This window comes from Lissotriton vulgaris, chromosome 7, assembly GCF_964263255.1.
Source record: "Lissotriton vulgaris chromosome 7, aLisVul1.2, whole genome shotgun sequence".
NCBI classification, from domain to species: Eukaryota; Metazoa; Chordata; class Amphibia; order Caudata; family Salamandridae; genus Lissotriton; species Lissotriton vulgaris.
In genome coordinates this window covers 804430929-804457820 of record NC_141695.1, presented here as the reverse complement: position 1 = coordinate 804457820, position 26892 = coordinate 804430929, and the positions used below count along the sequence as shown (strand labels likewise).

At 52.5% G+C, this 26892-nt stretch overlaps 1 protein-coding gene across 1 annotated transcript in view; it reads left to right on the top strand.

The window, feature by feature from the left end:
* The first annotated feature begins 2925 nt into the window (after positions 1 to 2925).
* The window catches only part of C1QTNF1 (C1q and TNF related 1), an 80397-nt gene continuing 56430 nt past the window's right edge, over positions 2926 to 26892 (top strand). Inside the window, exon 1 of the mRNA XM_086931069.1 lies at positions 2926 to 3208. The gene's annotated coding sequence lies outside the window, so the exon portion shown is untranslated. The remainder of the gene's footprint in view (positions 3209 to 26892) is intronic.

Here is a 26892-nt window from a genome sequence, read left to right as displayed (position 1 = left end):
AACGAGAAGACAGGCTCTCTGTCCAAAATGCCATCCCCCACTGTGATGTACAGTACTTACAGGAGATACTCTAAGAGAACTGATTGAACTGATTGTCCTCCATACTTTGTTAATCAGTGTGGGTGCGATTGTGCCATTTCTTTATTTTCTTACATTATAGACTGCATGTTTGAAGAACCAAGGTTTGCTTACAATTTAGTGACAGTAATTAAGCTCTGTGAAGAGAACCACTTGCTGCCTCGGTGTAATCAGGGGTGTAATCTGGCCGAGTCTCAGATGTTTGGGGCCCTGGGTAGAAATGGAATGTGTGAGCCCCCCTCTAAATAGCAGAGACATGACACATTAAGGGCTGTTTGCATGTGAATAGATGTCGCAGCTCCTGAACCTGCAGCCCCTCCCTCTCAGTCCCCTTCGAAGCACCTCTTAACAGGTCATCAAGGGCTGGAGGTGTGAGGGTAGCCATCCCGCTGTGCCTCTCCAATGCTGCGGGGCATCTGAGGAGCTTTGGTGCAGCATCGGAGTGAAGAAAAGAGGTGGGTGCAAGCTGTGCCGGCTTAGGGTGGAGCAACCGGTGCCCTGTTAAAATGACGGACAAATGGCGTCCGTTAAAGATTCCTTCACGGACAACGGACAGACGGGCGAAATTACGGACTGTCCGTGAAATTTACGGACGGTTGGTCACCCTAATCTTCGGACACCTGAACACTGACGGCAGATAGGGAACACCGAAGACCAGGCTCGTGCCACCTGTCGGCGGCAGCATCGCGCTCTCTGCCGAGTCTCCAGCTCTGTCAGTGCAGTCACGCCGCAGTGACGTTGCAGATACAATCACCTTAGGTCAGTGTCAGCGACTAACACTGATTTAACTACCTGTTGTAATGCAAGGGACCCTCCTAAATCCCTAGTACTCCTCTTGCTTTCTCACGAATGAGCACCCGTGTCTGTTCTGTAACTCCCTGCAAGAGGTTCCTGCACAGCAGCCCGACTCAGGAGGGACGAGGGACCCTGCACCCGGAGCTGGGCCCCCACTCCCGCGTGGGGAGGCTGGCCCAGGAGGGAGCCTGCACCCGGAGCTGGCTCCTCTCTCCCGGCGGGGGCGGCTGGCCCAGGAGGGACCCTGCACCCGGAGCTGGCTCCTCTCTCCCGGCGGGGGGCGGCTGGCCCAGGAGGGACCCTGCACCCGGAGCTGGCTCCTCTCTCCCGGAATGGGGAGGCTGGCCCAAGAGGGACCCTGCACCCGGAGCTGGACCTTGCACCCGGAGCTGGGTCCCCTTTCCCGGCAGGGGGAGGCTGGAGCAGAAGGGACCCTGCATCCGGAGCTGGCTCCTCTCTCCCGACGGGGGGGGAGGGTGGCATAGGAGGGACCCTACACCCGGAGCTGGGCCCCCACTCCCGGCGGGGGGAGGCTGGCCCAGGAGGGACCCTGCAACCGGAGCTGGCTCCTCTCTCCCGGCGGGGGGTGTCTGGCCCAGGAGAGACCCTGCACCCGGAGCTGGCTCCTCTCTCCCGGAGTGGGGAGGCTGGCCCAAGAGGGACCCTGCACCCGGAGCTGGACCTTGCACCCGGAGCTGGGTCCCCTTTCCCGGCAGGGGGAGGCTGGAGCAGAAGGGACCCTGCATCCGGAGCTGGCTCCTCTCTCCCGACGGGGGGGGGGGGTGGCTGGCCCAGGAGGGACCCTGCACCCGGAGCTGGGTCCCATCTCCCAGCAGGGGAGGCTGGCCCAGGAGGGACCCTGCGCCCGGAGCTGGACCCTGCATCCGGAGCTGGGTCTTCGCTCCCGGCGGGGGGAGCCGGGAGCAGAAGGGACCCTGCACCCGGAGCTGAGGCCCCTCTCCCGGCAGGGGGAGGCCGGAAGAGGAGGGACCCTACACCCGGAGCTGGGTCCCCTCTCCCGGCGGGGGGAGGCTGGCCCAGGAGGGACCCTGCACCCGGAGTTGGACCCTTCATCCGGAGCTGGGTCGCCACTCCCGGTGGGGGGAGGCGGGAGCAGGAGGGACCCTGCACCCGGAGCTGGGTCCCCTCTCCCGGCGGGGGGGAGGCGGGAGCAGGAGGGACCCTACACCCTGAGCTGGGTCCCCTCTCCCGGCGGGGGAGGCTGGCCCAAGAGGGACCCTGCATCCGGAGCTGGGTCCCCGCTCCTGGCGGGGGGAGGCGGGAGCAGGCGGGACCCTGCACCCGGAGCTGGGTCCCCTCTCCCTGCGGGGGAGGCTGACCCAAGAGGGACCCTGCACCCGGAGCTGGGCCCTGCATCCGGAGCTGGGCCCCCACTCCTGGCGGGGGGAGGCGGGAGCAGGAGGGACCCTGCACCCGGAGCTGAGTCCCTGCTCCCGGCGGGGGGAGGCGGGAGCAGGAGACCCTGCACCCGGAACTGGACCCTGCATCCGGAGCTGGGCCCCCGCTCCCGGCGGGGAGAGGCGGGAGCAGGAGGGACCTTACACCCGGAGCTGGGTCCCCTCTCCCGGCGGGGGAGGCTGGCCCAGGAGGAACCCTGCACCCGGAGCTGGGTCCCGGCTCCCGTCCGGCGGAGGCTGGCCCAGGAGGGACCCTACATCCGAGCTGGGTCCCCGCTCCCGGCAGGGGGAGGCGGGAGCAGGAGGGACCCTGCACCCGGAGCTGGGTCCCCGCTCCCGGCAGGGGGAGGCGGGAGCAGGAGGGACCCTGCACCCGGAGCTGGGTCCCCTCTCCCGGCGGGTTGAGGCTGGCCCAGGATGGACCCTGCACCCGGAGCTGGACCTTGCACCCGGAGCTGGGTCCCCTCTCCCGACGGGGGAGGCTGGCCCAGGAGAGACCCTGTACCCGGAGCTGGGACCCGGCTCCAGGCGGGGGGAGGCCGGCTCGGCCCCCGCAGCTTCCTGTGCACGCTGAGGCGGCCGGCGGAGGCGGGAGCAGGAGGAAGGCGGGATGGGTGCCAGCAGCGGAGGGGTTGTGTCGGGGAAGTTTTCACAGCGTGTCCTCCGTTTTCATATCTTCCCTCGGAGGAGCAGAACCTCGGGTCTCTGGGAGGAGGGAGGGCGGGGGTCTGACTCAGGGTGGAGCTCTCTAATCTCAGCTGTCTGCAGACATCTAACCGCAGCTCCTGACAGGACCCTGCAGCTGCCCGCACAGCTGGCTGCAGGAGGGTTTGTTGTTCACTCTTCTTTCCAAATCCAGCTTTTCTTTCCCCAACGGCGTTTCCGCTCCAGTTCAAGCCGGGACAGGGATCGGGAGGGTGAGTCGAAGCATCTCTGGAGAGTCTCTCTGGTTCTCTGCCCCTCCTCGCCTCCCTCTGTCTTACTTCTCTTCTCCCCTCGTCTCCTCTGTCCTCTTATCTACCCTGTTTCGTCCCACTCCGTCACTCCACCCACCCTCTTCCCCCACCTCACCAGTTTGCTCAGTTCATCTATCTTCTACTTTCCCACCCTCTCTTTCTTATTGTCTCCTATCTGTTCCTCCCATTTTGTCCTTTCCCCTCTCACGTACCCTCTCCTTCACACCCGCTTTCTATTTTCAAATGTTATGTTTAATAACCCTCTTCTTTTCTTAACTTCTTAGTTCGATCTCTCCTAATTCTCTACTTCTCTTCAACCTCAATAGACTCGTTCTCGCTTTTTTAACTTGTCTACCTCTCCAACCTTTTGGTATCTCCTGCATTGTTTCATTTCCCTGGTTTTTCCACTTTTATTATCTGATTCGTGCTCTCGTTTCATCTTTCATACCCTTCCCCATGTTTTCGCCCTCTCTCACATCTTTCTTAAGCCTTCCTTCCTTCCTTCCTTCCTCCTCCTCCCTTCCTTTCTTTCTTCCTTCCTCACCTTCCCTTCCTTCCTCCGTCTTTGAAGCTCTCGAAACAACCATTCACCCCTTCCTTCTTTCTTCCACCTTCCCCCTTTCCTCTTCCATCTTCCCTCTCCTGTACACGTTTCATCTCACACAATTGTATACGAACCATCTCTCTATTCTTTTTCCCTCTAGATATGCTTTTCTGCCACGTTCCTCCCCCACTCCCGCCCCCCCTCGCCTCCCGTCACCTCATGTGTGTCGCAGCCTCCCGTGTAGTATGTTTACATTCTCTTCCTCCGGGCTCTCTCTCCTGCAGAGTATATGGCTGCATGCATATATGGTCTGTTCAGTTCCCTGGCGTTCTCTTCCTCTGCCCACATTTGAATGATGTATTTCTGTGTATTTCTTCGTGAGCAGCGTAGAGCTCCAAGGTGGGGTGCTTAAGGCACCCCACTCTAACAGGCGCCATATACCTTCTCTACTCAACACCAGGTGCCCGGAGGGACCAGTGCCCGCACCAGTGGGAGCCAGAATGGACTTCCAAGCCTGAGAGGACCAGTGGCCCCCTCCAACTGGAACCAAAACGGATCTTGGGGTTAGAGGGGACCTGTGTCCTCACCACCAGGTGCCAGGAAGGACTAATGACCCAGAGTCCCTGCTAACAGATGTCAGAGGGGACCTAAGAGCCAGAGGAGAGGACAGCTGTAAGGGGACCGTGACCCAAAGGATACCAGTGGCTCCACCGCCAGAAAGCAGAGGGGCCCAAAGGGGTCACTGGTTCGCACCACCAGGAGCCCAAGGGACCAGTGTCCTCCACCACCAGGGGCTGAAGGGACAGTGGAATATAGTCGACCACTCCACCAGCGCTAGAAACGGGGAGAAAAGGGCAGGAAACCTGAGGCTTATGCTGGCCTTTGCCATTAGAAACCCACATGGACCCGTAGTCAGGGTCCAGTGGAGACGCGTGTTCCTCCTCCCACCACCGAGAGCCAGAGGGCACCAGTGCTCTTTACCACCGAGAGCCAGAGGGCTCCAGTGCTCTTTACCACCGAGAGCCAGAGGGCACCAGTGCTCTTACCATCGAGAGCCAGAGGGCACCAGTGCTCTTTACCACCGAGAGCCAGAGGGCACCAGTGCTTTTACCACCGATAGCCAGAGGACACAAGTGCTCTTTACCGCAGAGAGCCAGAGGGCACCAGTGCTCTTTACCACCGAGAGCCAGAGGGCACCAGTGCTCTTTACCACTGAGAGCCAGAGGGCACCAGTGCTCTTTACCACCGAGAGAAAGAGGACTCAAGTGCTCTTACCATCGAGAGCCAGAGGGCACCAGTGCTCTTTACCACCAAGAGCCAGAGGGCACCAGTGCTCTTTACCACCGAGATCCAGAGGGCACCAGTGCTCTTACCACCGAGAGCCAGAGGGCACCAGTGCTCTTACCACCGAGAGCCAGAGGGCACCAGTGCTCTTACCACAGATAACCCGAGGGCACCAGTGCTCATTACCACCGAGAGCCAGAGGGCATCAGTGCTCTTCACCGCCGAGAGCAAGAGGGTACCAGTGCTCTTTACCACTGAGAGCCAGAGGGCACCAGTGCTCTTTACCACCGAGAGCAAGAGGACCCCAGTGCTCTTTACCACTGAGAGCAAGAGGGTAAGGAGTAGTTTCTGTCCTGTAACTCCAGTTCTGTAGTAGGGGTATCTCTGTTATAGTCATAATCTAGTGAATAGTCCCGCCCATGTGCGTGGACCCCGGCAATCAAAAATAATCTCTTAAGTTGTCAAAAGAATGCAGGAACTGCAAAGACACTTAAGAGAGAATTAAAGACAAATAATGCAGCCTATATCCACAGGCTACACTGTCCAGTACTTCAACTAGAAATTCCACCAAAATTCACCACACACAGCCCAGCCTGCTAGTTTCTACCACAGAGAAACCTGCCTCCCCAGTCAAAGACCCAGGAATGATAGAGAGGAAGGTAGGGACAGACAAGCCCCATAGGCTGCCATTATGTGGCTTAAACAGGATACTGTGCCTTTAAGAGAACCTTCTAGACTTCTCCCAGTATCCCAGAATGCATAGCAGGTCCAACTTACTTTCAGTTCTTTTTGAAGGCGTATACAACGCCAGACCTGCAGCATTGTGTACATGAAGAATTCTCCACCGGGGAGGAGGGAGGGCGCTTATGACTATAACAGAGATACCCCTACTACAGAACTGGAGTTACAGGACAGAAACTACTCCTTCTGTAGTAGGGGATCTCTGTGTATAGTCATAATCTAGTGAATAGAATGGCAAGCCCATCCCCCAACTAAGCGGCGGTGGAGAGTAAATACATAATGCCACTATTGTGCGAACAAATTCCGCAGTGAAGCCTGTCCAACCTGAGCGTCTGCCCTGGCGTCAGTGTCCAGGCAGTAATGCTTAGCAAAGGTATGAACCGACTTCCAAGTGGCTGCCTTGCAGATTTCAGCTATCGGCACGTTACGGAGCAGAGCCGTCGTGGCAGCTTTGCCCCTGGTGGAATGAGCCTTAGGCTTACCTCCTAAGGTCTTATTAGCCTTCTGATAACACAATTGTATGCAGGACACAATCCACCTAGAGATGGACTGCTTAGAGGTCGCAAGACCTGTCCTGACCGATCCATAATTGATAAACAACTGGTCAGACCTACGAATATCTTTGGTTTTATCCAGATAAAATTTCAACACCCTCCTAACATCCAGAGAATGGAGAGACCTCTCCGCTGGGGACGAAGGGTTCTGAAAGAACGTAGGTAAAGTTATAGTCTGGTTGACATGAAAGTCAGAAATAACCTTGGGAAGAAATTTAGGGTGAGTACGCATAACAACCTTAGCAGCATGAAATACAGTATAAGGTTCATTACAACACAACGCCTGAATTTCACTCACCCTGCGGGCCGATGTAATGGCCACGAGGAACGCCGCCTTCCAGGACAGGTGCTGCAACGAAGCCTTATGAATAGGTTCAAAAGGTTCCTTCATCAACCTGGACAGCACCACATTCAATTCCCATGAAGGCGAGGGAAGCCTGACAGGAGGGAATACTTTCTTCAATCCTTCCAGAAAATCTTTGATCACGGGGATCTGGAAAAAGGAAGTCTGTGAAGGGCATTTCCTGTAGGCAGTCAATGCAGCCAGATGAACCTTAATGGAATGCACATTAAGGCCAGACTGCGCCAAATGTAAAAGGTAAGGAAGGATGACATCTTCCTTACAGGTCGTAGGATCATGGTTCTTAGACTGGCACCAGATACAAAACCTCTTCCACTTGTAAGCATATGAAGTCCTAGTGGAAGGTCTCTTGGACTCCTTCAGAATGTCCATGCAATCATCGGGCAGATTAAGATGGCCATACTGCACTATCTCAGGAGCCATGCCGCCAAACTCAAAGACGATAGGTTGGGGTGCAACATCCGTCCCCCGAACTTCGTGAGAAGGTCCGGCCTGCACGGCAACCGAATGTGAGGAAGGAGAGACCGGTGAAGCAGGTCCGTGAACCACCACTGCCTGGGCCACTCCGGGGCGATGAGTATCATCCGAGCCCTGGACCGGGCCAGCTTGATGAGCACCGCCGGAATCAGGGGAATGGGAGGAAAGGCGTACAGAAAGTTGTTCGTCCAGTCGATCCATAGCGCATTCCCCAGCGTCCCTTGCTGGAAGTACCTGGAGGCGAAGTCTCTGCACTTGCTGTTTTCGGCGGTGGCGAACAAATCTACGTCTGGAGTTCCCCACCTTGCGAAGACTTCTCCTAGTACTTCGTCGTTTATGACCCATTCGTGGTTTTCCTGAAGCAGTCTGCTCAGTGCGTCTGCCTGAACATTCTGCACACCTGGTAGATGGGTGGCCGTTATCGTCAGTCCTCTGGCCAGGAGCCAGTGCCAGATCGTCTGCGCCTCTTGTGACAGGGTGCGCGATCTCGACCCCCCCTGCTTGTTGAGGTAATACATCGTGGTGGTATTGTCCGTCTGTACAAGCAGAGAGTTGGTCCGGAAGGACGGAAGAAAGGCCTTCAGCGCCAAGTGAACCGCTCTGAGTTCCAGGAAATTGATGTGATACGTGGCCTCCATCGGTGACCACGTGCCTTGAATCTGCAGAGTCCCGGAGTGCGCTCCCCATCCCAGAAGAGACGCATCCGTCACGACCGTCTGCGTGGGAATGTCCTTGTGAAAGGGAACCCCTCTGAGGAGATTCTCCGCCGAACACCACCACTTCAGGGACTGAAGAGCATGCAGCGATAGGCGAATCTCGTCGTCCCAAGATCCTATCCTCTGATCCCACTGGTCCTCCAAGCACTCCTGCAACGGTCTCATGTGCAGCCGTGCGTGTGGCGTCAGGAAGATACAAGAGGCCATCGATCCCAGTAGAGAAGACACCGTCCTCACTGTTGTAGATGGAGTCATCATAAGAGCCTGAGCCTTCCGAAGGAGTGATAATCGTCGCTCTTCCGAAGGAGACACGCTTGCTGACAGCGTATTGATGGAGGCTCCCAAGTACTGTATGCATTGGACCGGAGTCGGAACAGACTTGGCCATGTTGATGTGCAACCCCAGCTTGTTCAAGAGAACGCACGTCTTCTGGAAGTGTGCTCGCGCTTCCGAGAAGGAGGATGCCTTGATCAGCCAATCGTCCAAGTAAGGGTAGACGAACACCTTGTTCTTCCTCAGGTGTGCCGCTACCACCGCCATGCACTTCGAGAATGTCCTTGGCGCAGACTTCAGCCCGAATGGGAGTACTGTGTATTGATAGTGATTGGTGCCGACTTGGAACCGCAGGAACTTCCTGTGTTTGTGAGCAATGGGCACATGGAAGTAAGCATCCTGTAGGTCTATCGCGCACAGCCAGTCTCCCTGTTGCAACTGAGGGTAGATCTGGTGCAACGACAGCATGCAGAACTTTTCTCTGCGAATCCACTTGTTTGCCTGTCGCAAATCCAGAATGGGCCTGAACTCGTTCTTGTCCTTCTTGCGAACCAGAAAGAACCGGGAGTACAGACCTCTTCCTCTCTGAGACAGAGGTACGTCTTCTATCGCCCTTTTCCTTAACAGGATATCCGCTTCCGCCTGAAGCTCGCGCAGCTGAAACTGCGAGCTGACCGGGGGAATCGCTGGAGGAGGGCTGGTGAACCGAAGACTGTATCCATTGCAAACAATATTCAGCACCCACTTGTCCTGAGTAATTTTTCTCCACTCTGCCAGAAAAAGTTGGATGCTTCCCCCTACCGGAGTGGGTAACGGATCCGGGGGAAGTAAGTTCCTAGGGCCTAGCCCCGCCTGGCCCTTGGGCGCCGGAGCCGACTGCTGGCCTCCTCTGCCCCTCTGCCGCTTCTGGAACGGCTTACGGAACTGCTGCTGCTGCTGTTGTGAGTGTCCCGAAGCCTGTCCCCGTCCTCGGCCTTGACCTCCGAACCGCCGTTGGAAAGGGCGGTACTGCTTCTTGGTCTCCTTGGGTTTTTCCAAGCCCACAGCCGTCAGCGTTTCGGCCTCCGCCTTCATGCGGGCCATTTCATCATCAGCGTGCTTTCCGAAGAGGGTCTCCCCGGAAAACGGCAGATTGGCCACCCTCTGCTGCGCGTCCGGTTTCAGGGACGTCAGCCGGAGCCATGCGTGGCGCCGTTGGTTGATCCCGTGGCAGAACCCGTGAGCAGCCAACAGGGAGGAGTCCGCAGCCGCACTGATTATCTGGTTGGCCACCAGCATACCCTCACTCAGGACCTCCATGAAGTCTTCACGCTGCTCCCGAGGCAAATGCTCCGCAAAGCGCTCGAGGGAGTCCCAGAGGGCGCGGTCGTAACGTCCCAACAGAGCCGTTGCACTCGCCGCTTTCATGGATGTCGCGGAAGTCCCACAGATCTTTCGTCCCGCCGAGTCCATCCACCTAGATTCCTTGTCCGGGGGGACCGTGGAGGTCGGAGTGGTGGCGTGCTGCTTGCGGGCCGCCGTGACGATGACGGAGTCAGGCGGAGGCTCCGCTCTCAAGAAGGCCGGATCCGATTCGGGAGCCCGGTATTTCTTTAGTAGCCTGGAAGGGGCCGCTCTCGTCACAGCCGGGGTGAGAAACAGCGCCATAGCCGGTTCTTCCAAGCCCGGTACCAGGGGCAGGAGGGGACGAGACATGTGCCTCTGATGCAGAGTCTCGAAAATGACGGACGTCTTCGGAGTAGGCACCGTCAGTGTAATGCCTAGCTTCGCCGCGCCCCGCAAAAGGACGTCTTGAAAGGCAACCAGGTCGTCTATCGGGGACACTCTGGTGTCCGGCGACCCCGACAGCGTAGGTGAATAGTCCCTGGTCCCAGAAGATCTCGTGCGAGAGCGAGATTCGCGCCTCCTATGGCGGTGTCTCGACCTCGTGGGAGACCTGCGCCTAGAGCGAGAACGAGACCTGCCAGCTCTAGGGCGCTCCTTCGGTTTGCGAGGAGGGGTCTTCCGTGGCTTCTCACGGGGACTCTTCGGAGCCTCCCGGGGCTTCGGTTTCGGGGTCCCCTTGGGAGGAACAGGCAGCGACGGCAGCGAAGTGGACCTCGGCGGAGGGACCACCGGCTGCGGGGCGGGCCCATGAGGTGGGACCGGAGGTGGATCAGAATCCCCCTTAGGAAGTGGTGGTATGGGCGGAGGGTCCTCCTTCGGTATGGGTGGAGGAGTAGGAGTCCTGGGCCGAGATGGAGTGTACACTTCCGAGTACACCGAGCCCGGTGACCCTTTAGGGGACGGTTGCGGAGAGCCATCCCCATCCGCAGGCGACCTCTTCCTCTTGCGACCACCGGAAGTGGCGTGACTCCTGGGGCTAGAGCCCCCTCTGCGCCGTTTGGGAGAAGGAGATCTACTCCTCGGCGCTGACCGCTGTCTGCTGGACGCAGAATGACGCTTCTCCGGCGTCGAACGGCGCTTCCTGGACTCCGGCGTCGAACGTCGTCCCCTCGACGTCGACCCTCTCATCCTCGGCGTCGAACGTCGACTCCTCGGCGTCGATCTCCTCTTGCGCGATCTCTCACGCCGCCCTCTCGACGTCGGGCGGTCCGCCCTCGGCGTCGATCGTCGACGTCGCCTTGTTGTCCCCGACGTCGAGGAGCCCCTCGACGTCGAACGGCGGTGTCGCCTCGACGACGACCGACGGCGTCGCCTCGACGGCGAGCGTCGGTGCCGCTTCGACGGCGAGCGCCGAAACACGTCCCTGCGCCTTCGGCGTCGGTATGAAGACGTCGACGTCGACGAAGACGATGACGTCGACGGCGGCCTTGACGTCGGCTTCTCCTTCGCCGTCGATCCGCCACGCCGTCTCGACCCGGAGCCCCGGGGAGACGGGGAGCACGCCGTCGTCATCCCTCTCGACGCCGTCGTCGAAGCCTTCGACGTCGACGGAGAATGGGACCGTTGGCTGGACTTCCTGCCCCCGGGGAGCCCCCCAGGGGCCTCAGCAGAGGCAGAGGGATCCTTCCCAGGCTGCCCAGACCCACCTGCAGCACGTTGACGCCTATCCTCCAGGCCAGCCAGCCTGATCTTCAATCTGTCCCTGAGGGTCCTAGCAGAAAGCTGCTGGCAGATAGCACACTCCTCAGGGCCATGATTCTCCGGAAGGCACACGATGCAGACATCATGGGGGTCGCTTTTGGCCTTTTTCCTCTCACATGCTGGGCACTTCACAAAAAGGCCAGGCATTTTGGAGCCCCAAAACACCTAAAAACCAGCACAAAAGGGAGAGGAGAGCACCAAGAAATAAACTGTAACACTTTTAAAAGACAAAAGTGCAAAAACGAATTCAATAAACCCTTGAAAAAGGGAGAGCTCAATGCCAGGGTCCTGTAAGCAGGAGCCGGAAAAAAGAACTGAAAGTAAGTTGGACCTGCTATGCATTCTGGGATACTGGGAGAAGTCTAGAAGGTTCTCTTAAAGGCACAGTATCCTGTTTAAGCCACATAATGGCAGCCTATGGGGCTTGTCTGTCCCTACCTTCCTCTCTATCATTCCTGGGTCTTTGACTGGGGAGGCAGGTTTCTCTGTGGTAGAAACTAGCAGGCTGGGCTGTGTGTGGTGAATTTTGGTGGAATTTCTAGTTGAAGTACTGGACAGTGTAGCCTGTGGATATAGGCTGCATTATTTGTCTTTAATTCTCTCTTAAGTGTCTTTGCAGTTCCTGCATTCTTTTGACAACTTAAGAGATTATTTTTGATTTCCGGGGTCCACGCACATGGGCGGGACTATTCACTAGATTATGACTATACACAGAGATCCCCTACTACAGAACAGTGCTCTTTACCACAGAGAGCCAGAGGGCACCAGTGCTCTTTACCACCGAGAGCCAGAGGGCACCAGTACTCTTTACCACCGAGAGCCAGAGGGCACCAGTGCTCTTTACCACCAAGAGCCAGAGGACCCCAGTGCTCTTTACCACCAAGAGCAAGAGGGTACCAGTGCTCTTTACCACCAAGAGCCAGAGGGTACCAGTGCTCTTCACCGCCGAGAGCAAGAGGGCACCAGTGCTCTTTACCACCGAGAGCCAGAGGACCCCAGTGCTCTTTACCACCGAGAGCAAGAGGGTACCAGTGCTCTTTACCACCAAGAGCCAGAGGGTACCAGTGCTCTTCACCGCCGAGAGCCAGAGGGCACCAGTGCTCTTTACCACAGAGAGCCAGAGGGCACCAGTGCTCTTTACCATCGAGAGCCAGAGGGCACCAGTGCTCTTTACCACCGAGAGCTAGAGGGTACCAGTGCTCTTTACCATCAAGAGCAAGAGGGTACCAGTGCTCTTTACCACCAAGAGCAAGAGGGTACCAGTGCTCTTTACCACCGAGAGCCAGAGCGCACCAGTACTCTTTACCACCAAGAGCAAGAGGAACCCGGTGCTCTTTACCACCTAGAGCAAGAGGGTACCAGTACTCTTTACCACTGAGAGCCAGAGGGCACCAGTACTCTTTACCACCAAGAGCAAGAGGACCCCAGTTCTCTTTACCACTGAGAGCCAGAGGGCACCAGTACTCTTTACCACCAAGAGCAAGAGGACCCCAGTTCTCTTTACCACTAAGAGCAAGAGGGTACCAGTGCTCTTTACCACCGAGAGCAAGAGGGTACCAGTGCTCTTTACCATTAAGAGCAAGAGGGTACCAGTGCTCTTTACCACCAAGAGCAAGAGGGCACCAGTGCTCTTTACCACCGAAAGCCAGAGGGCACCAGTGCTCTTTACCACCGAGAGCCAGAGGACCCCAGTGCTCTTTACCACCGAGAGCAAGAGGGTACCAGTGCTCTTTACCACCAAGAGCCAGAGGGTACCAGTGCTCTTCACCGCCGAGAGCAAGAGGGTACCAGTGCTCTTTACCACCAAGAGCCGGAGGGTACCAGTGCTCTTCACCGCCGAGAGCAAGAGGGTACCAGTGCTCTTTACCACTGAGAGCCAGAGGGCACCAGTGCTCTTTACCACCGAGAGCAAGAGGACCCAGTGCTCTTTACCACTGAGAGCAAGAGGGTAACAATGCTCTTTACCACAGAGAGCCAGAGGGCACCAGTGCTCTTTACCACCGAGAGCCAGAGGACCCCAGTGCTCTTTACCACAGAGAGCAAGAGGGTACCAGTGCTCTTTACCACCAAGAGCCAGAGGGCACCAGTACTCTTTACTACCGAGAGCAAGAGGACCCCAGTGCTCTTTACCACCGAGAGCCAGAGGGCACCAGTACTCTTTACTACCGAGAGCAAGAGGACCCCAGTGCTCTTTACCACCGAGAGCCAGAGTGCACCACTCCTCTTTACCATGAGAGCCAGAGGGTACCACTGCTCTTTACCACCGAGAGGCAGAGGACACCAGTGCTCTTTTCCACCTGCCTACTTAGCTAACGCTTTTGCCAGCAGCCCCCCCCCCCCCCACACCCCCTCCTAGCTTTACGCCACTTCCTACTATACACACAAACACATACACACAAACACAGGCCCTTATTACAGGCAGGCTCGAATTCACCTGTCAAGCAGAACAAAGCTGTTAAGCGTATCTCCCCCCTGCTGTCTGCAGTACCTGTCGCCCCTCCCCTCTCTGGGGCGGTTTAGGCGCCACAGCAGAGCCCTCTTGGCGCTTCTCCTCGATATACTCAGGGGAAACTACAGCCAAAGGTAGGTTTGTATTCTACCGTCTTGTGTGACAGCTCAGTATGTTAATGCGTTTGTTGTTTACACCTGTGGCTAACGAACCTGCGAATTGAGAGGCGCGGGATGCTGACAGGGCCCGGGGCTACGGAAGTCCGTCTTCACCTGCCCACAGCCCCTCCATGCCGCGACAGCTCTGTGTCCATTCCAGGGGCACAGCCTGTGCCAACCTCCAGGTGTCGCCTGGCACCGATTCCAGCTGGACGCAGTGTCATGTTAAGGATTTCGGGTGGTCCTGAGCAAGAAATATTTTGAGGCGCCCCTTTTCGGAACAACTATGTTATTATACGCATGTTTTGCTAATTCACGTTCTATGTTGCTTTTCATATTGAATTATACCAAAACTACACAGACGTGAGCTGGAGAGAAAGTTTCCTTTCTCTGGGGAGTCCTTGGAAGGTGGAGGCCTTGGGCCGTTGCCCACTTTACCCATGCCTTAAAACGCCTCTGCCTGGACGTGGACGCAGATTGGCTTTCTATGGATCTTCCGTTTACCTTTATTGGCATGACGTGTGAGGCAGGTAGCGCCAAAGTATACACACACAGGCGCGAGGTGGTTCAGGAACTACATGATGTTGCCAAGTGGTTTTGTGGACCGAGTTGTTACTATATGTGATGCTAACAACAAAGATTGGACTCACCCAGACCTAAATTCCCCAAAATATCCGCGTACCCATATTGTAGGCAGTGGGATCTCAGGCCGCTTATTTGGCAGTTTAGCCTGTCAAGTGCAATGCAGTATTATAGTTTGGGCAGATTCCTGCAAAACGGACAGTGAACTATCCGGCCTGCATGGGGACTGTGTTCCAACAGCAGCTTAAACATTGCTAATCTGGACAGGGGCATCACGCAGGCCCTGAAGCTCCCGGGGGAGACAGGCGTCTATCCAGGGGCTGAGGGGAGGCACGCCCTTCAGGGTACCCCCTTTGATTCCAAGGCTATTGCTATCTGAGAGACAAGGGAGGTCGCAGGTCCTCCTGCCAGCTCCCTTTTGACAGGTCTCCCGACACTGAGATTCAATCGCCCACACTCCTCTTCCGTGCACATCTCATCTGCTGCATTTTTGTTCTTCCGTCTCTGTTTGAAATTTTCGTCCTCTTTTTTTCCCTTTTTGCTCTTTTTCTAGCTGTTTGCATTTCGTCCTATATTTTGCCTATTTGCTCGTTCATCTCTTTGCACTCTGTTTGCCTCTCTGTCTTCAGGTTGATTTTTTGTCCTCTGTTGCCTATTTTGCCCTGTTTGCCTTTTTGTCTCTTTTCTCTTTACTGCTGCCCATGTGTGCCTTCCTCTCACCTCGCTCTCCCATCCTCTTCCAGTGTTCCCTTCCTTCTGCTTTCCTCTACCCAGCACCCCTCTCTCCCCCCAGGAACAACTTAATGGTTGCAGCAGCGCAGCTGCGTGGGCTCGCCAATTGCATTGACAAAGGCAAGACTGTTGTGACCTTCCGCACCTGTACCCTTAGCCCTCCCGCCACCCACTACATCGCCGAGGAGCTCTATGCCCTGGACCCCGGATGATGCAATAGCAACTGCTACACCTCCTCCGCTCAAGCAACCAAAAGACCCTGCATCTGCCTACACTGCCCCTTCTCCTACCACACAGGACTGGCAATTCACACCGGGTCCTGTGCCACACCTGCCCAGAAGACTAAGAACAACCGAGAACCGCTCCAGTGCATCCTGCTCAACGCTCGATATCTCTGCAAACAGGCCACAGAAATCTGGGACACCATCATCAATCTCTTCCCGACGTAGCCTTCATCACTGAATCATGGCTCAGCCCCTCCTTGAACCCCGACATCGCCACTGCAACACCCGACGGCTACAAGATGATACACCAAGACCGTACCAACAAACATGGCAGAGGCATCGCCAATATCTTCAAGGAAACCAGCTGATGCCTCACCACCGATTACGACCTACAGCTCTCATGGAACACCTCAACTTCCAACTACAGATCGACGCCAAGACAGCGTTAAGAGACACCCTCATATGCAGACCCCTGAGACGTTGACTGGCCTTCTGCGATGCCATTTTTGATTTCATTGCCCCTCTAGCCATTAATTCCAATCACTACATCCCACACGGCAACCACAATTTCCACGTCAATGACCCCATCAAGGCTAACTCTATAACTCTTCTGGAGAACATGAACAACATCAGCCTCGTCTTGTCCAATTTAGTGGTTTGGTATAGGCTAACTGGCGCCACTTAGACAGTCTCACAATTTTATTTAGGTGCAGATGTTTATCTCTCATGTTGCTATAAGGTAGAAGGAACCACCTAATCCTTCCAATAATGAGCATACGCTTCAAACAGAAACAAACTCCTTAGCACACGTATATCAAAATATAGTTATATATAGGTGTTGCCACCCGTTTGACACAATTGCAATACGTAGTCCTTGGTAATACAGGTATTCAATTTATTCTTGAATGTTGCAAGTTCTCCACACAGCCGACACGTGTTTCGTCGTGACCGGGAGTATAACCCAACGACTTTTTCAAGGCTATTTTCAATTCCGTTTTCTTTTATTAGTATGCGGTGATAATTCCAACCCGCATAGGGGTTCTACGGGGGTCTTCTGTTATAATGTCCACTATAATATGTCCAATGGACTCCACTTCACACTTTGGTTGAGTTTGGCTTTCGCCTAAATAGTTTTCATCCGTCAGTGCCCCCGTTCAGGATCAGCGTGTTTGCTCAACATCAGCCTCACCCAACTAGTCTCCGAACCCATGCACAAAACTAGACACACACTCAACCCCATTTTCACCTCCAGCGTCAGGGTTAAATTCAACCACGTCACAGAACTCCCCTAGTCCGACCACACCATTGTTCATTTCACCATCTCTGGCGAACAGCAAACCATCACGAAGCAGCACAGCTCCTCCCACTTGCAGCTGGGGCAGGATAACAGAGACACAGTGGACTCAGCCCTCAGCACCACCCAACCTGGAACTTCATCAGATCTAGAATAGGCTGTCCAGAACTTCTCCACCTGATTGCCAAATGTGTCAACCAAGCCGCCTGATGAAGCCATTAAGAACCCACAAAACCTCAAGATGAGCAAAGTGGTACACCCCAGAGCTCAGAACCACTAAAGCGCAACTGCTACCCACTAGGGAAACCATTGCGCTTCACCAGGAACCCCTCAGAGAGCACTGCTCACAGAGCGGCCGTCAGCAATTGCCATCTGCGTATCAAGGAAGCCAAGAGAGCAGCCATCACATCCCTCATCGATACAGCAGCCAACCACATGAAAGAACTATTCAAAATATTCAAGGAAAAAAAACTCCAACCTGACAGCCACAGAGAACACAATTTACCTGTCCCAAAAACTCTGCGACACCCTCTCGGACTCTTTCCACAGCAAGATTGCCACAATTTACAAAAACTTCAATCCCCAACCCACAGTTCTCACCTCAACAGTCTTGACCAACCAACGCACACCAGCCAAATTATCAACACTTGGACCCCACTCACCACACAGACCACAACGGCCAACATGTCATCCATCCACTCCGGAGTACCCACCGACCCATGTCCCCATCATTATTTCAACCTCAGAACCAATCAAATTAGCATGGAACTCACCAGTATTCTCAACACCTCCATAACCATGGCAGCCTTCACAGACAGATGGAAACACGCAGAGATCAGACCCCTCCTAAAGAAACCCTCGTCCGATCCTAGCGAACTAAAAAAATATTAACCAATCTCTCTGCTCCCTTATCCTGCCAAAGTAATCGCGATGGCCATCAACTAGCAGCTCATCAAATGCCTGGAACAAAACAACCTGCTTGACGTCCCCCAATCAGGATTCTGAGCCAAACACAGCATGAAGACCACACTGATCGCTGCTACAGACAACATCAGAACCCTCCTCAACCAGGGTGAGACTTCAGCCCTGATCCTCCTCAACCTCTCCCCTGCATTCAAAACCATATCCCACCACACCCTCATAAACATCGGCTTACAAGAAAACGCCCTCAAGTGGATTGCTTCTTTCCCTACAGGACCTATGCAGATCATGGGGCTGCCTCCCTTCACCTCTGAACCCAAGAACATCATATGCTGTGAACCCCAAGGATCATCCCCCAGTCCCATATTGTTCAACACCTACATAGCCACCCTCGCGGACATCGTCAGATCCCACGGTCTCAACATCATATCCTACGCCGACACAAAACTTATCCTCTCTCTCTCACTGAAGACCTCCCCCACTACCAGAATTAACTTCTGTGACGCCATGACTAATATATCCAACTGGATGAGAGCCAATTCTCTTAAACTCAACTCCGACAGGACAGAATTACTGATATTCTGGAGAAACACATCCATATGGGGCTGTGGCTGGTGGCCAGTTGAACTCGGACCCACACCCTCACCAACAGGCCATGCATGCAACCTAGGCATCATCCTCGACAGCAAACTGACCATGAAGCAATAGATCAACTCAGTCACCTCTTCCTGCTTCCACACCCTCTGCATGCTCCACAGGATCCTCAAATGGATCCCAGTCAACACCAGAAAGACTGTCACCCGTGCCTTTGTGACCAGCTGCCTCAACTACAGCAAAGCACTCTACTCCGGCATTCCCACCCAGCTCCTCAAAAGACTCTAGAACATACAGAATACTGCAGCCAGACTCATCCTGGACCTCTCCAAATGGACCCACATACCCCCACCTCAGAAATCTACACTGGCTCCCCATCGAGAAGATGTCAGTTCAAGATCCTCACACATGCATACATAGCCCTACACGATCAAAGACCTGCTTACATCAACCACCGACTGAACTTCCAGCAACGCATAAAACACCTGTGCTCCGCCTCACTAGCCCTCGCACACACACCCTCATCTGTAACAACCACATCGGTGGCCTTTCCCTCTCCTACATTGCAGCTAAGACCTGGAAAGACCTACCCCTCCACCTTCGAACAGCACCCTCCCTTGCGGATTTCAGGAAGAAACTCAAGTCCTGGGTTTTTGATGGAGACCTCGCATGCCAGCGCCCAGATAACCTCATGGTGACAGTGCGGCACTCTACAAATGCTGATTGATTAATGTGGCTCTCAGGAGTCCTTCGACACATCCTAGGGCAAGGAGGTGGATTCGTTCTCCTGCTCTAGACATATTTCCACAGTGTGCAAATCATAGGTGAGGGTACGTCTTTGGTCCATAAATCTGTGTGGAATCGATAAAACACAAATTTAAATCCAAGTCAAAAATCTCAGGGCTGGGCCAATATGCGTACGACGGAGATCTGGCGTAACTGACATGTCTCTGGTTTGAATCCTTAGTGAGTAACTCAATCAGTTCATGCATCCGTTGGTCAGATTAGAGTAAATTGTATGTCACATATTTAAATTGCAGTGACATTGCTCTGTAGATTGTTGTGTCTGCTTCAGATATCAATGTGCAAAGTGCAATCTCGGGTTCCAGTCAGTCGAATTCAGAACGCACCAGGGCAGTCCATCGTCTCCAGGAGCCTGTATCTAACCTTCAAGCCGCAGGTACCAATCCCAGCAAGGGCAGCTGATCCCTTCAACTGTCCGAGGACATCGTTTCAAGGTCAATGCAATGAGTGCGGTAACAACTCATAGGCTACCCTCCAGAGGCACTGGCCTGTAGTGTGGCTGACTGGACCCCCGCCAATCCTAATCAATGACCTCAAACATAAAGCCTCTGTTGGAGACATGTCGCGATCGTCGTCTCGTGCAGTCGGCGTGCAGTCCTAAAGGCAAGGCCAGATTGACAAGAGCAACATGTGGAAAGAATTCTCAAATTTCCTCAACGGTGTATATAACCCCTAAAGAGTCTAGATGGCTCTCAAAGAACTACCCTCCCTGCCTCATCTATTGTGCTTATAACTTCAGAGGAATTTAAAAGTCTCTCTCATTTATCTTATTTATTTGAATCTCGTGCTCACATCAACACTCTCCTCCTCTGTCACATTTTAACCCATGAGCTATGCAAAGTTTTTCCTCGGGTCTCCCTCCTTCAGCTTCTTTGCTCACACACCCATTGTATCCTTGAATGTCTCTCGTTGATCACTCCTCTCCCTCCTCCGCTGCACTGTGTTGTAATTGTATTCATCTAGCACTTCATTTCTATCCTTGATGATTTTCCTTGAGGTGTTTAAATACCTTCCTGAGACCACCCCTCCTTCCTCAATTACATCTCACCTCACCCTTTATAAATGTATCCTCCAGACTCCCTCCTATACTGTTTATACACATGATGTGTTTAAATGTCTCTCTCATATTATCCCTTTCCTTTTCTATTGCAACTGATTGATAATTAATTGCAAATTAATTTAAAGGCGCCTCTCATATCACCCCTGTTCCAACTGTACCCCATTTATACAGAAAAGTGCATTCTCTCCCATCATGCCTCTCCCTCGTATATTGCTTTTATACCCATGATGTATTTAAATGTCTCTCGCATACTACCTCCCACCTCATCTAGTGCATTTGTACCGCAGACGAATTTTAATGCCCCTCTCATATCACTGCAGTCCTCCATTTATACCTCTCATGTATGTGAACATCTTTAACCAGTCCGTGTCGCTTTTATACCCCTGACGTATTTAAATGTCTCTCTCATATTACCCTCACCGCCTTTATTGCAGTTATACAACAAATGTATTCAAATGTCCCTCCAATCTCACTTGAGTACTCCATTTCTACCTTTAATTTATTTAAATCTCTCTCTCTCGCCATCTCTCTCCTTCCTCGAATGCTTCTATACCTCTGATGGATTTAAATGTCCCTTTCATATCACCCCCACTTCCTCTACTGCTATTATATCGCAGATGTATTTACATTTTAATGTATAGCGCTCTAATACCTTCGGGTCGAGTCCGCGCTATATAAAACTGCAACAATAAACATAAATGAATAAATGAATGTCCTCATTTCCACTGATGCCTCTCATGCATTTAAATCTCTTTCTCTCATCACTCCTCTCCCTTCTCTTGTGCTTGCATCCCCTGATGTTTGGAAATGTCTCATATTATCTTCCACCACCCATATTGCATTTATACCTCAGGCGCTTTTAAATACTTCTCTCCTACCACCCCAGTACTCCATTTATATCTCTTATGTATTTAAATATCTCCCCCATCACCCCACCTCTATGGCATGCATACGCATCATGCATTTAAATGGTTCACTCATCTTTTCTCTCCCTCCTCATCAGTGTTTTATTTCCCTTCCATGTCGCCCCCTGCTCTGCCCACGGTAACTGATACCTCTTCACTTCAGCTTGCCCAGAGGGGGCAAACAGGACAGAACCTTTGATAGCACATCCCATGCAGCCCTCTTGACCTGTCTCCATCACCTTGCAAGTCTTCAGGAGCCCAGCTCTGCCTCACAAGTAGTGATGAGCAGGTCATACAGATCTAGAGGCAGGACAGGAGGCTTTGCTTTCAGCCTCCCAGCGTGCCCCCCTGCACCCTGCCCAGTCCCTGCCCTCCTGCACCCTGCCCAGTCCCTGCCCTATCTGCAGAATCCAGAGTAGTGGTGCAGCAAGAATATCACCCCCAGCGTACCTTACTTGCAGACCTACTCACCTGCTCCCTCTCTCTCTCCCGACTAGACATTTCCTCTTCACTGCCCTTGCCCTTTCCATCTGCAGGACACCCTTGTTATGTTATGTGTAGTTGTAAAGCGCACTATCACCTGTATGGGAATCCTGGCACTTAGCAGGTTTGTGTGCCGAGCCGTGCCTAGGGTAGGTTGGTTAATTCAATAGCCAGGTCTTCAGCTTCTTGCAGAATTCAAGAAGAGAGGAGGTTTTTATGTGGAGTGGGAGGTCGTTTCACACTTTAGAAGTGATGTAAGAGAGTGCTCGCCCTCCTGATCTGATATGTGCGTGGCATGTATGCGAGTAGGAATCCTGTGCAGCGGAGGTGTCTAAGTGGTTGGTGGATGGAGATGCGACTGTTCAGGTAGGTGGGGCCTAAGTTTTGTAGTGCCTTCTGTTTGTGTGTGAGGAGTTTGAAATGAGGGCATTTGTGTATTGCGAGCCAACGGAGCTCGCTGAGGTGTAGTGCAATGTGAGTTCTATGTGGGAGGTTGAAGATGAGTCTGGCTGCCGAGTTTTGGTTGTTTTGTAGACTTCTGGTGAGTTGGTTGCTTGGTGATCTAGATGTAGAGGGTATGCCAGTAGTCCAACTGGCTGGCGACTAGGGTGTGAGTGGCAGTTTTTCTGGTGTTGCTTGGGAGCCATTTCAAGATCACCCTCAGCATCATGGAACCAGGAGGCAGTGAAGGCATTGACTTGTACAGTCATGCCCATTTTGTTGATTCTGAGGTTCCTAGTGTGGGTCCAAGTTCTGCCGGCCACTAGTTGGCGTGTTATGGTGAGGTATTTTTGCTGAAGATCACCACTTCTGTTTTGTCAGTGTTGGCTTTCATCCAGTTAGCGACATCGGTCATGCAGTCGGTGAACTTGTTTCTTGTGTTGGGGTCTTGTCCGAGAGGTAGAGTATGTGTAAGCAGATGACATTGGCCATATGGATCAGTATGTGTTGGAGAGGGTAGAGCTGAGCGATGAACCATGAGGCACTGCGCAGATGAGTTTGCTGGCTTCCGAGGAGTACGTTTCTAGGCTGACAGCTTGTGTTCTATCCATTAAGAAAGAGCAGATCCAATGGAGAGTAGGTCCTTGGATGCCAATTTCGTGTAGGAGGCTGATGAGACTATGTCAAATGCAGAAGAGAGAATCTGGAGATTGAGGACTGCCATGTCTTCTCTGTCAAGGAATGCAGATGTAGTCTGTGGTAGCAATGGATGCTTTTTCTGTACTATGATTGAGCCTAAATCCATACTGTGTAGCATCAAGGAGCTGGCTGGAGAGGTGGTCGATGAGTTTCTCTAAGACCGTGGCCAGAAATAGTAGGTGGGAGATGGGTCTGTAGTTGGAGAGTGTGACTGGATCAGCGGATGGTTTCTTGAGCAGGGGTGTGATGGTGGCAAGTTTCCAGGTGTCTGGGAATGTGGCTGAGTTGACAGAAGTATTAAGGATGGGTGTTAGAGCTTCGCTGATCAGTGGAAATCCTTTGGTGAAGGTCTGGTGAGGAAAAGGGTCAGATGGACCCCCAAGTAGATGGTATTCATTGTAGGGAATGTTTTGCTGGTGGTGATGGCAGACTACAAGGTCAGGGTTTGCTTTTCGGCCATGATGAGAAGATGAGTTGCAACAGTGATGAGGTCCATTTGAGAGTCTAAGTTGCCTTATATTGAGATGATTTTGTTACAGAAAAATTCAGAGAGCTTGTTGAAAAGGTTTTGCCAGGGTAATTTTGCTGGAGGCGGTAGGAGGCATGGTGAAACCTTTGAAATAATTTCATGCCGGACACTATATACATCCTTTCTGGTTTGCCTTATTTTGTTATTTCCTTGTTTGTTTGTATTGTATGGTTTGGAAAATCTGTGACACTACTTAGGGGTTGTGCCAACTCCTCCTCGTATATATTAATCGTAAAAGTGCTGAGTATCCGTTCTCTAACTATCCAAATAGAATAAATTCAAGAGTCACTTTGAAATGATGAAATCATTGAGGGTGGCGAAGACTTCCTCGGTACTGTTTGTGCTGGTGTCGATGCAATCTGCAAGAGCCCTTCAATACGTCCAGGGGAAGGACTAGCAGCCTTTCCAGCAATGAGGGAAAAGCGAGAAGTCGTACTGTCAGGAAGCATTAGAGGGCCATGAAAGGAGTGGTGCTTTATCCCAGAGCTCTGCAGAACTTTACGGTTCCCCTAAGCACTCTGATGTGACTTGCACAGTGCAATGTGTTGCTGACTGACAATGCATACTGAGCCAGTGTCAGCGGTTTGCTGGTCCATTCGTAGTAAAGGAGAGCTAGATTGTTCATTCTGGGCATATTCCAAGCTCCGTGCCACACAAAAGACCAGGTTAGCTCACTTGCAGTTTCCCTTTGCAGGGAAACTGCATGTGAGCTAACCACACGTTTCCAGGGCTTGGGTAGTACACTGCAATACAAAGCAGTACACTTTCAAGCAGATGGCAATGCCAAACCTACAGGAGTTTATTTCTTAAAATAAACTATTTATGACCAATAAATGATCCTAACCTGACAGTTGGACCCGTTGAACAACCATAACAGTGCAACCTGCTTTTTAAACCCACAGGTCACACATATGACACTAGTCAGTCACCATCAACTCACCTGATTGAAGCTGCTTAACACTGATGAGGATAGACACCAAAGCCCCAAGAGATCTACAATATATGTATGGCATCTTGGGTGATTTCAAAACAACCCAACCTGCATTTTCCACCCTCATCCGTCACTATTTTCAAAACGGACATAATAAAGCATTATGAATTCTTTGAGAACAAGGCATATTTAAGGGATGACTGTAACACAATCCATGTGAATCTATGTCCTCTCTCTCCCATCTTTACACAAGATTTCTTAATTGCTGTGTCCAGCATATGAGGTGGTTTGAAAGTAATTTGGAAATCACCATAAACTCAGTAGGGGACTTGCAGTGTAATTTATAGCAGACAGCTAATTATAACCGGTGTCCACTCTGTCTCTTCCATATCTACCTCCTTTTGATCTTGACATGTTTAGAGCACCAAGGATGTGTGGGGTGGTAATGCCTGTGAATGGTGTATGGTCGTTCTCCCCTGCTCCATGTGTCTGACTGTGTGTATCTGGTATCCTCGTTGATGATCTTTTGCCCAGCCTCACACTAATCCTGGGTATATGCAGAGCACCAGGGCCTGTCCCTTGACATGAGTGAGGGTCTGAACCTCCCCTGTCACCTGGAGGGGCACACCAGGCATATACTCATATCACTGACAGTGCACTAATGTCCCTGTCATGGGTTCAGTACATAGCGCCGTGGTGGCAGTGTTGTGTGAAACCATACTTTTGACCAGACCTTTTTATCTGTGTCACTGGAGTGTACACCTACTGGACCACTTGTGTTAAGTTCAACTTCCATGCCATCACCCAGATCCTTTTTTTAAGTAAACAAGGGGGACCCAGGTGGTAGCTGTGGACCATGGGTATCAGTTATTAAGAAGAACAAGGGTCCTCAGCAATTTGAAGTAACAAAATATTATAATATAGACCACAAAAGGCTGCTATATATTTTCCTTGCCCATCCAGACAGGGAATTTATTATAAATCAATTCAAGTATATGAGTTTAAATACATTTAGCAACAAGCAATTCTTGCAGTAAGGCACAGTCCTGTACCGTACTGGAGAGTTAGGAGTAGAGAGGAGGGAAATAACAGTAGAAAATGAAAGAAAAAGGTTCTTCAGGTAAAGAGGAATGAGCGATCTGGGTGCTGTATAGAACCAATATGAACAGTATTTCCCAGAGTAGCACATACAGCAAACAGTGGTACAAAAGGGGGTGGTGATGGACGGAGCATCTGAATCAATCAAACACTCACACCCAGTCAAAAGATCTGGGTTTAATCCATCACCGTTCTTTAGCCCACTCTGCCACCCCAGTTCAGACATGGCTATATGCAAATCAGTCTGACCCTGTGCCTCATGGGAACAGTCCAGCCAGAAATGCCAAGCCATGTCTTCCCTGGACCGGAAACAAGCTTATGAGGACCGGTTTCTGGCATTCCAGCCGTCTTCAGCCCGGCCCGCTTGAATCCAGTGGCAAAGTCTCACGTCTGAGCATACCCTGCCACACTTATGGTGGCCAAAAGCGGTATAAAAGGGGGTGGTGATGGACGGAGCATCTGAATCAATCAAACACTCACACCCAGTCAAAAGATCTGGGTTTAATCCATCACCGTTCTTTAGCCCACTCTGCCACCCCAGTTCAGACATGGCTATATGCAAATCAGTCTGACCCTGTGCCTCATGGGAACAGTCCAGCCCGAACTGCCAAGCCATGTCTTCCCTGGACCGGAAACAAGCTTCCGAGGACCGGTTTCTGGCATATCAGCCGTCTTCAGCCCGGCCCGCTTGAATCCAGTGGCAAAGTGAGCAAGGGACTCACGTCTGAGCATACCCTGCCACACTAAACAAAATATTATAATATAGACCACAATAGGCTGCTATATATTTTCCTTGCCCAGACGGACAGGGAATTTATTATAAATTTATTAAAGTATATGAGTTTAAATACATTTAGCAACAAGCAATTCTTGCAGTAAGGCACAGTCCTGTACCATACTTGAGAGTTAGGAGTAGAGAGGAGGGAAATAACAGTAGAAAATGAAAGAAAAAGGTTCTTCAGGCAAAGAGGAATGAGCGATCTGGGTGCTGTATAGAATCAATATGAACAGTATTTCCCAGAGTAGCACATACAGCAAACAGCTCTAGATCATTTGTTATCGGTAACCCCTCCCTCTCATTTTAGTATCACCAGCGTCATCAGATGCAATACCTCCAGGAGCATCATTGTTTGTGCCCCCCAGCCCTCATAGAACGCCTCGGGCCCCATCTCTCCCCTCTTAGAAGGTATGCTCTCACTCGCCGAAGGTATGCTCTCACTCGTCGAAAACCCTTGCACTGTGCACTCATCGGGTAGTTCACGCTACCACCAGTTCAACACGCTCACTGCCTCATTTTCCTACAATTGATGGTTGATTTGATGTTTGATGAAGAGCCAACACCGCTCGCTTCATTATGAGTTTCACAGACGGTTACCTATCGAAATCCACACGCGACGGTCAGGAGGCTATGCTCACTATCACCATTCTTCAATATCTGCTGCCGACCTGGCACGCCAGAAAGAGCGCCAATTGAACCACCATTGCCATACTTAGCAATTGGTCACGCTGGCTTCCTCCTCACAACCACGGAGGCACCAGCTACTCTTCACCCACGTCTATCCCACATGGCTTTCATTACGGCATTTATTATGCACCGAACATCATTGTCACTCCAAATAATTTGTAACAATGGCACCTCATCACTGCGAATCCGAATGATGATAAACGCGGCTATGCTGACTTCTTGAAATTTACAAAACATTG